An 11,532-nucleotide genomic window follows, 5' to 3' on the forward strand; every position below is an offset into this window, starting at 1 on the left:
TCAGGAACAAGAGAATGCTGGGTAAATCACAGACTGATCATGAGAGAGCCACGGCTATAGAAAAAAATCTGATTTAGAGAAACGATAATTTTTTGTGTTTTCTCTTACCCCTTCCCTCCCTTTAGTTCCCAATAATTTTGTTTTATAGCAAAGATACTTAAAATAAAATTTTATTTGATAGCAAGTCAGGGTCTTGCTTTGTTGCCCAGGCTGGAGTACAGTGGCTATTCACAGGTGTAGTCATAGTGTACTACAGCCTCAAACTCTTGGCCTCAATCCTCCCACCTCAGCCTCAAAAGTAGGTTGGACTACAGATACACATTACCAATTTTAAATTTTAAAATGTAAAATAAAATTTTGCCTTTCTTCGTTTTTCTTTCTTTCCATTACTTAAACTTCATTTGACATGTATACAATCAAGAACTACAAACTGAGTCCTTACTACATGTCAGAAACTTATAGAATACAATAATAAGTGAAACAGCCAGTCTTTGATTTCAAGAAGTTAACATTGGTTGGGAAGGCAGATAACTAGAGGTAAGTAACAATAAATAAATAAGATGGTTTCAGAGAATGCTAAATATTATAAGGAAAATAAAATAAATATGACAGAGAGTAACTAGGGAGTATCTTTAGATTGGGCGGTCAGAGAAGGCTTTCTAAAGAGAGCTTGAGCTAAGACCTGGCTGATAAGGTCTGAGCCATTTGAAAATGTGGCAGGAAAATGTGATGCACAGAAGCAAAGAGAAGAAAATGTTTTAAGAAAGAGAGATTGGGCAATTGAATCTGCTGATAAAGTAGGTGAGATGAAAACCAGAAGTGATTATTAAAGTTTACCTTTGGTGACCTGGGCAAAAGCAGGGACTGTGGTGCTCTCTGGATGCAAGTTCAACTGCTGAGGCTAAGGGAAGAAGTCTGCCAAAGGGAGTAACTAGTGATCAGGTTGTATATGCCCAGAAGCTGGTTAGATTGTTCTTTATAAAATAAAGTAGCTCTAGTACCCCCAGTACTTCACAAAACAAATGCATCTACTTGGTTTGTATCACTTCTGACAAGTTGTGCTAATAATAATAGTAGAATTATTTATGATTTTACTACTGATTTCATATAATTTTGACTATTATATCAAGATCCTGAATTTTCCTTTTTGTTTTTTTTTAGTTGAAGTTAATAATTTTTTAAATTTTTACTTTTGTAGAGAAAAGATCTCGCTGTGGTGACCAGACTGGTCCTGAACTTCTGGGCTCAAGCCACCTTGGCCTCCCAACCTGCTGGGATTACAGGCATGAGCAGCCACATCCAGCCTCCTTTTTTTTTTTAATAGGTGTGTAAGACCATACGCTTCTGTCTCCTCCTCACCCCTTCCCATCTTCTTTTGTAACTGTGCCCATAAATGAATATATAATCAATTTGGGTGGAGTTTATCACTGAAAGCTTCCTAAACTGGGAAGTAAATCAGTTTGGCACAGTGGTTATGAGCACAGATTTTGACTGTGACCTGGCTTTATATGCTGGCTCTACTCTTTACTACATATGTGAACTTGGACAAATTACTTAACTTCCTTATGCTTCAATTTCTTCCTTTGTTAAAAGGTGATAACGGGCCAGGCACAGTGGCTCATGCCTGTAATCCCAGCACTTTGGGAGGCCAAGGTGGGTGGATCACTTGAGGTCAGGAGTTTGAGACCAGCCTGACCAACAGGTGAAACCCCGTCTCTACTAAAAATACAAAAATTAACCGGGCCTGGTGGTGTGCACCTGTAATCCCAGCTACTCAGGAGGCTGAGGCAGGAGAATCACTTAAACTTGGGAGGCAGAGGTTGCAGTGAGCTGAGATCATGCCACTGCACTCCAGCCTGGACAGCACAGCGAGACTCAATCTCAAAAAAAAAAAAGGGGGTGGTGGGGATAATGGTAATGCTTTATAAGTGTTTTGTAGGTATCAATTTATCTAATCTTCACAATAATCCTATAAGTAGTATAATTAAACTTCCTTTACAGATGAGAAAACCATCTCATCTAAGGCAGATGTTATCTGCCTTAGATCACAAAACTGATAAATAGCAAACCAGAATTTGATCCTAGGCAGTGTGGTTCACAACCTAGAGCCTTTAACTGCAAGGATGTCTCCTTGTCTGTCCTAAAGGGTCATGCTCTGCACTGTGTAGGCCTGAAAGCCCTTCTCCAAGTCTTGTTGGACCTGGGTGAACACCTGACCCAAAAACATACAATACTTGTATAGCCCAGCTAGAAAGATGACCTGAACTGGTCAGATTCTTTCACTCTGAAGAATTTGTTCTGAAAACATGGGAATAAGCTGCCACATGGTGGTGTGAACTGCAACTGAAAAGTCCAGTACAGCTGGGGCCTTGATGGCCACTGGGAGTCTTATGTGAAGAGAATCAGCAGAGGGAAGAAGAGAAAAAAAAAAAAAAAAAAATAGGGCAGATGCACCATGACAAAACTAAGTGGAACGGCTCGTGACCTCTGAGGGAGCAGCCAGCCTCATTCCGTTCCTAAAGTTTCTCAGGTCTGGTCCCGCAAAGGCCCAACTGTCGTTAGTTCTTTTCTTTTCTTTTTTTTTTTTTTTTTTTTTTTTTTTTTTTTTGAGACAGAGTTTCGCTCTTGTTGCCCAGTCTGGAGTGCAGTGACGTGATCTCAGCTCACTGCAACCTCCGCCTGCCAGGTTCAAGCAGTTGTCCACCTCAGCCTCTTGAGTAGCTGGGATTACAGGCATGCGCCACCACACCCGGCTAATTTTGTATTTTTAGTAGAGACAGGGTTTCACCAAGTTGATCAGGCTGGTCTCAAACTCCTAACCTCAGGTGATCCACCCAGCTCAGCCTCCCAAAGTGCTGGGATTACGGGCGTGAGCCACTGCACCTGGCCGAGTCCTTAGTTCTTTGAGTGAGCCCACTGTGTATCCTTCCAAAAAAACAACAAACAAAAGACACAGCTGTTATAATCATAGAAAAAAAAAAAAATCCTTTACTTAACCTAGCATGAATGGTTCTCTGTTCCTTGTAAAATAACAACAGCAACTACAAAACAACCTTACTTAAAAATGGGCGAATAATTTGAACATCCATTTCTCCAAAGAAGATGTACAAATCGCCAACAAAGTATATAAAAAGATACTCAAAATCACTACTCAACAGGGAGATATTAATACAAATCAAAACCAAAATGAGTTAACACGTCACACCAATTAGGATGGTTATTATTTTAAAAAAAGAAAAGAAAAAAAGGCCGGACATGATGGCTCACACCTGTAATCCCAGCACTTTGGGAAGTCGAGGCAGGCAGACTGCTTGAGCCCAGGAATTTGAGGCCAGCCTGGGCAACATGGCAAAGCCCCCTCTCTACAGAAAACACAAAAATTATCCGAGCACGGTGGCATGTGCCTGTAGTCTCAGTACTCAGGAGGCTGGGGTGAGAGGATTGCTTGAGCCCGGGAGGCAGAGGTTGCAGTGAGCAGCAGAACGAGACCCTGTTTCAAGAAAAGTAAAATAAAGTATAAATATAAATAAAACCAAAAAAAAGGTAAGTATTGGTGAGGTTGTGAAGAAACTGGAACACTAGTATGATGTTGGTAAGAATAAAATGGTATAACAGCTGTGGAAAACAGTATGGAGATTCTTCAACAAATTGAAAATAGAACTACAGTATAATACAGAAATCCCACTTCTGGGTATATTTCCAAAAGAATTGAAATCAGGATCTCATAAAGATATCTGCACCCTTATGTTCACTGAAGCACTATTCACAATAGTCAAGATATGAAATCAACGTAAGTGTCCATCAACAGACAAATGGATAAACAAAATATAACATATGCTTAAAATGGAATATTATTCTGCCTTAAAAAGGAAAAAGTTCTGATACACACTATAATATGGATGAACCCTGAGGACATATTAAGTGAAGTCAGTCAGTCACAAAAAGACAAATACTGTATATTCCCACATATATGAGATACCTAGAGTGGTCAAATTCATAGAAAGAGAAAATAGAATGGTGGCTGCCAGAAGCAGGGCCACGGTGGGGGTTGAGGGGAGATGGGGAGTTGTTTAACGGGCATAGAGTTTCAGTTTTGCAAAATGAAAAAGAGATCTGAAGATTGGTTGTACGACAATGTGAATGTACTTAGTACTACTGAACTGTACACTTCAAAATGGTTAAGATAATAAATGTTACATTAAGTATATTTTACCACAATTAAAAAACCAACAAGCAAACAAAACCAACCAACCAACAAAACAAACAGAAACCAACAAGAAAAAAAAAGTTGTCAGTCATATTGAGACCATAGTGAGTCTGCGTTATTGAGAGAAATAGAGAGTTGGGGGAAAAATGCCTGTTGGGTGAGGAAGACATGAACTCAGTCACTTACATGTCCAGGTACGGTGTTCTGTAGTGCACCAAGTAGAAATGTCCAGTCATGAGCTGGGGTACAGGTCCGAGGCTAGGAAGACAAAACAGTAGCCCTTTACTGCAGGATTGATTAGATGAGAGAGGGCATTGGTTAGGACAAAGGAATCAGGCAGAGGACCATGACCGTAATTCTAGTTTAGGAGAACAGTATTGGTATGGCCATTTCCCCAGAAAGGGGAAGCTGGAGCCTGAGCAGGCGGTAGAGACTATTGCGAGTTCCGTAAGAGACACATAAGTTTGGGGACATGCAAACATATTCAATTGGCAGTCAGTTTGCTGCCTGAAAGGGTGATTGTAGCTGAGAACCTACATTGCCCCTAGCGCAGCATTTCCTTAGGTAGGCTGTGAGTCCTCTGAGAAATGATTCCTTCTGATATTCACAGTGCACATGAATATATCAGAGGCCCTCAGAGTGCTCTGGGAAAGAGAATTGCTTAATTTTGTTAAACCTGGGTTTTCCAAAACTCATCTGACTGCCCCGCCTTTTTTTTCATAAAACATCTATTAATTTAATGAGGACTACACTTTGCGGAATTGTTCTCCGGTTTATGAAGATATTTCTTAGTTGACAAAGGGAAGCAAAGGAGAAACTGGTTAGATAGTTGACACATCTGTGAATATTCAGTGTGTCCCTATTAAGTCACCAAAACAGACTGAGAAAGCTTCCAAAAACCCAGGCCTGGCCTGGAAACTGAGGACACTAACCCCTCTGCATGGGGAGTGGTGGTGAAGGTTGCTGGGGGCTTTGATCAAAGACAGCTTGCTCTCTTGGCTTTCTCCCTACACTGCATGTGCTAGTGAAGCCTGGCCAATCCCTCCCCTAGTTCTTTTTTATCCTCTACATTGGCTCCTTGTCCTTGCTTTTCCATTTGCATAACTAATGCACACAACACAGAGTTCCTGCAATTTTAAAGACAGCTGGCCAGCACATCTTGGATGCTGATGTCAGGAAACATCTGGAAGAGGGCTAAAGTTACTGTAGGCCCAGCTGAGAACAATGGAAGCACATTAATATGGAAAATTCAGTATTGGGGTTGGCGGGTGGCTTGCGTAAATAAAAATGGCTGTCAGGCCAACTTACAAAAGTCTTGTGCAAAACCTTATTGTAGTTTTGGCATTAATGCCACCGAGCAATTGAGTGGTAGACCAGCTAAAACTGAAATATTGCTGCTTTGTTTTGGATATGTGTTATTATTGAGACTTTCCTTTTCTTAAAAGTTTTCCTAGAAGTCCTGCCAGCTCAGCAAGATATTCTATTCTAAAAAGTTCATAAAATAGTGTTAATAATAAATAAACATTATTTATTATATTAATATTAATTAATAAATAAATATATTACATAATAATATATAATCAATATATTAATATATTATATAATAATATATAATCAATATATTAATGTATTAATATATAATTAATATTTATTAATAAATAATATTAGGATGACCTCTCTTCTTTCTCCTTGATCCCTCTTGCTCAAAATATAAAGATATAAAATAGAGTTCTGATACACCATTTTCTGCTATCTCTAAGAAGTCAGTGTTGGCCGGGTATGGTGGCTCACACCTGTAATCTCATCACTTTGGGAGGCTGAGGCGGGTGGGTCACCTGAGGTCAGGAATTCGGGACCAGCCTGATCAACATGGAGAAACCCCTTCTCTAGTAAAAATACAAAATTAGCCGGGCATGGTGGTGCATGCCTATAATCCCAGCTACTCGGGAGGCTGAGGCAAGAGAATCGCTTGAACCCAGGAGGCGGAGGTTGTGGTGAGCCGAGATCACGCCATTGCACTCCAGCCTGGGCAATAAGAGCGAAACTCTGTCTCAAAAAAATAAAAAAGAAGAAGTCAGTGTTAGTAGAAATATTAAGGTATACAAATATTTAAATGTGAACATTATAGGATGTGCCTGCAAATTTTAAATGTGAACATTCTTTTTCTTTTTTTTTTTTTTTTCTTTTGAGACAGAGTCTCTCTCTGTCACCCAGGCTTGAGTGCAGTGGTATATGGTGTGATCTAAGCTCACTGCAGCCTCCACTTCCCAGGCACAAGCAATTCTTCTGCCTCAACCCCCTATCCTAAGTAGCTGGGACTGTGGGCACACGCCACCATACCCAGCTAATTTTTGTATTTTTTGTAGAGACGGAGTTTCAAATATTGCCCAGGCTGGTCTCAAACTTCTGGACTCAAGCAATCCACCCGCCTTGGCCTCCCACAGTGCTAGGATTACAGAAAGGAGCCACCTCGCTGCAACATTACTTTTCAAGGCTGTGTGGCATAGTAGTTAAATAAAACAGATTTTAGAGTTTGAATTCTAGCTCCTCCTCTTACCCAACTATATGAAACCTTGAGAAAATTACTTAATTAGCATAACTTTGTTTTGAAAATTATGTTAATTATTTTTGCCAGTTGGAATTGTCATGAGGAGTGCACAAGCTAACATATGTTGGCAGAGCTTAATGATTAGTTGCCCAGGTCAGCTATTCTTACTGTAGTTTTGTTGATATGTAAGGATTAAGAAGAAATCCTTGCTATAATCTATTTTGCAATCCAACTGCAAAACACTGAGCATTTGCTTTCAATTTCCTGTCCAACAGATAAATGTTTTGGAATTAAGGTTTCTCCCCTTAAGCGTTATTTTAAACTTCTACCTACTGTTTCACTTTATTTTGTAGAAACTGAAAATGGCATCTTGTCTCTTGTACAAGTTCATGATTACTATGTCATATTGTCTTCTGACATTTGAATTCCTGGTCTTGATACTTGCTTTTTCCCTGTGAAAGCTTATTGGATTTTCTCCTATTTATAAGGGCCCGACATTTCACAATAGTCTATTTCCATCCATTGTCTAGGTATTTTTTGGGCGCTATCAACCTGGCAGCTCATATCCTTTGGTTTTCGAAATCTTGAATTATTGATTTATTATGAGCTTCTCCCCATCAATTTTTCTGTTCTCTTTCTCTCTTTCTGGAACTCCTGTTTATTGAAATAGTGTACCTTGTAGACTGATCCTCTGATTGTCTTTTCTTTCCTGTTGTCCTTTTCTTTGTCTTTTAGCTTTATTTTCCTAGAGAATTTCTCAACTTTATCATCTAACCCATCTAAGTTTTAAGATTCCGTGATTATATTTCAAATTTCTAACAGTTATTTTTTGTTCTTTTTATTTCATCCTATTCTTGTAACATCTGTTTACTTCTCTGAAGATATTATTAGCTTTTTTAAAGCTTTATTTCCCTGCATATTCTTAAGACTTTGTTTCCTCTCTAGCTTTTTTTTTTTTCTTTTGTGTGTTCTGTCTCTGTCTTCCCTGGTAGAGGCGTTTTTCAGATGTATGATAATTCTGGCCCTTCACTTATATTTTAGAGCTAATGGACACCTCTGTGCCATGGATGAAGCTTGTTGCCTTTTGTCTTTAGAATGATCAATCTGGGCCATTTCTATGGGAGGGGGATATTCTTGTCTTTAGGTCTTTTTCTTGGTCTGAGTAAGTTTTCTAGAAGGTAAATGTCTACTCTCCTTCCTGGAATGGTTCCTTATGCTGACTGCCTCTGTTCTGGACTGAGAATAGTGTTTCATTATATAAACCTGTTGTCAAATCTGTCTGCTTTCAGCATAGTATTCCCACTCTTTATCATGCCTAGTGTCCCTAGTTCTGGCTTAGAGACCCTCTATTACATCTTCTGCAACAGCCACCAAACTCCATTTAGGAGGGAGGCTTTTGGGGTAGCCTATTCTGGGAACTGGCTTGCTTCTTGGTTTCCCCTGTGTTGATTTAGAATAGGCTTGCTTCTTGGTTTCCCCTGTGTTGATTTAGAATTTAGCTTTTTCAGTTTGTTACGTGACGTACTAAGTATCCTATTTTTTAGCTCTTAAAATTTTGTTACTGTGGTTATTTTCTCCCCCTTTTAATTTGCTAAAATCCTTTTATTTTTATTTTAGTAGAGGTTTGGAGGTAAACACATTTGTTCAATCAGCCATCTTTAATCAGTATTTTTTAAAAAGATATTCTTGGCCAGGCACAGTGGCTAATGCCTGTGATCTCAGCACTTTGGGAGGCTGATGCAAGAGCACTGCTTGAGCTCAGAAGTCCAAGGCTACAATGAGCCATGATCATGCCACTGCACTCTAGCCTGGGTGACAAAGGGAAAGCCCATCTCAGAGGTGTATTAGTCCATTCTTGTGTTGCTATAAAGGAAGGCTCAAAGTGTGGTAATTTATAAGGTAAAGAGGTTTATTTTTGTTCATGGTTCTATTGGCTTGATGAGAAGCATGGGCCAGCATCTGCTTCTGATGGGGCCTCAGGAAGCTTCCAATCATGGCAGAAGGTGAAGGGGAGCTGGTGTGTCACACGGTGAGAGAGGGAGCAAGAGAGACAGTGAGGAATTGCTAGGCTCATTTTAAACAACCAGATCTCGTGTGAACTCATAGAGTGAGGACTCACTCATTATGTCGAGGACAGCACCAACCCTTTTATGAAGGATCCACCCCCATGACCCAAACACCTCCCAAGAGGCCCTCCTTCTACACTGGAGGTCACATTTCAACATGAGATTTGGAGGGTACAAACATCTAAACCAAAATGAGGGCGGGGAGATGATATTCTTAATGTAATAATTTTTTTTCTGAAAAATTAGATTTTCTGTGCCAGAATCCCAAATCCAAGAACTCTAAGATAAAGTAAAGTGCCTGAGAATAGCTTTGTAAACATGTTCATTTAATTTCTAACTGGGTCTTAATATTTTGGCCATCATAACTGTTGTGCGGTAGATGTTTCTGTTTGTTGGCAAAACCCTCTTGGGTTGTTCATCACCTTTATGTCGTTATAGATGTAAACAACATGTGCGCTCCAGATGGACTCTGAAATTCAGGCTCCCACTTTATGACACACTCCTCTACAACACCAGAGACTCCCAAACACAAGTCATTATATCGACTCATTTCAGCTCACATCTTGGCGACTCTCAAGAGAGAAACCTCAGAGTGACTAAAATCTCCATAATGAGAAGACACGTACATTCAATATCTATTTTGGTAGGAGACTTTATATTCAGCCTTCTTTCTGTAAAGTGAGATGTGGTAGATTTGGGCTTAGGGTGAGCTGTATGTGGAGTAAAGAGTAACAAGATAAGCAAGGACTTAACTCCATAGTAAATGTTAACACTTTCTACATCTTTAACCCCAATTTTATGTGCCAAAGCAAGAATCCCCACAACTGATACCCTCCTGGCAGATCTGACTTCAGGAAAGGCAATTCAGGCAGCTATTTGAATGGGCCTGGAGTGTGTGGGCCTGTGGCCAGTCTCACAACAAAACAGAATCAACAGCCTTGCAGTCTCAGAAATGCAGTGGTCATTCTGGTAAGCAATAGTCAAAACTAAAATTTCTTAAACTGATTTTTGGCCTCTATAGTCAAAGGAAAACTAATCCTACTTGTTATTTCATAGATGGAAAAAATCCATTTGCCAATCAGGATGTGTCTGATACTACTTTTTTTTGGTTTCAAGAGTAAAATCAAGAAAAACTGCTTTTTAAAAGTCAAAGAATCACTTTGCCATAATATTATTACAACCATGTTGAATCTGAAAAAAATTAATAATAATAAGGCTTAGAGAGGTTGAGTAACTTACCTAAGGTTACCAAATTAGTAAAGATTGAACTGGGATTTAAAAGCAAGGATTTTAGAATTTTTCTCCAAAACCCAGAATCTTTGCATTGAGCCAGCCTGCCATTCTGAGACAGACAATGTTCATAACATTTGCATATTGTTTGTACAGTGTTCATTTTTTAATGTAGGACACATTTCATACATGCCAAGAGGAATCATATGCTTATTCTTGCTAGTATATGGCAAACTTGTCCATTGTGTAATACAAATATGACTCATGACTGCTGTCATCAGTCCAGCAAATCACCTTTCATCACAGGTACACAGATGACAAATACAGAGTGTGGAAGGGGTCAGCTGAAGGTGCTACTTTCCTGGGCTGTCATTTGTTTTGTTTGTTTGTTTGTTTTACATCTGCCACTTCATTTATTTTATTTGCAGGAGGAGTTGAAACAAATTTTAAGGGAGATTTTCATTTTCCCCCTAAACATGAATCACTCAAGTAAAACCAACTTCACTATAGAAATGTAGCAAAGTAAGGGGAAAGCAGCACAACAACCCAAGAGGCAAAGGCTGGGGGAAGGGGTGGGTGCAGTCTGTGTGTAAAATATGCATAAATGCCTTATGATTCACCTGGTCAAGACTGCCTCCCCAGAAGGCAAGCACAAGGGCCCATTTTAACAGGATGTTTTCCCCCCATACATCTGAGAATGCTTCAACTTAAACAGCTTAAGATTAAAAAGACAAAAAAGAAAACAAAACTAACCAAAGAAACCCTCAAAATCCCCATGAACCGCCCAGCCATAACCACCTTCCTGAATCGATCATAGGAGTTTCATTTCATTTTATAAAAAGATAAATAAAAAATATGGAAAAAGATATTTTATCATTTTGTACTTGTAAAGATAATAGAATTCACGAATTTCTTAGAAAACGGACCAGACACTGCCCTCCAGTTTTACCCTGTTGCTGGGAGGATCAGCAGGACTAGAAAGTTTGGGATACTGGAGCTGCTGGTGGAGAATGGGAAGTCCAGCCCAGAAGAAATTAGGAAATATGGCTCAGGGGCACGTGAGGCGTGGTTAGGAGCAACTCCACGTGATATATGGCTGCACAGAAAAGGGGAACACAAGGTGGTTGGAAAGGCCTTAAACTCCTCCTTGACATACAAAACCGATTTTTACAAAGATCCAGGCAGTTTGGTCCCAAACTAAGGTGAACACTTCAAAGTTTATTCACATGCTTTACTTTCTCTTTTAAGAGTCCTAGTTTCCTAAATTAAATTAGAATTAAATTCTAATATTACCACATACGCCTAAAAAGAAAAAAGGAAAAAAAAAAAAGAAAGGCTTTTAAAATCAGGACAGGGGAGAAGAGATTGAAAATCATCAAATTAGACCTCTCAGCTCCAAATGAAATGAAATTAAGAACAAAAACTTCTGGACCTACCGCAGCGATTGCAGCTGCAGCTCGCAACAGCGTTTTGGGCTATCA

Source organism: Chlorocebus sabaeus, chromosome 15 (genome assembly GCF_047675955.1).
Source record: "Chlorocebus sabaeus isolate Y175 chromosome 15, mChlSab1.0.hap1, whole genome shotgun sequence".
Classification (NCBI taxonomy): domain Eukaryota; kingdom Metazoa; phylum Chordata; class Mammalia; order Primates; family Cercopithecidae; genus Chlorocebus; species Chlorocebus sabaeus.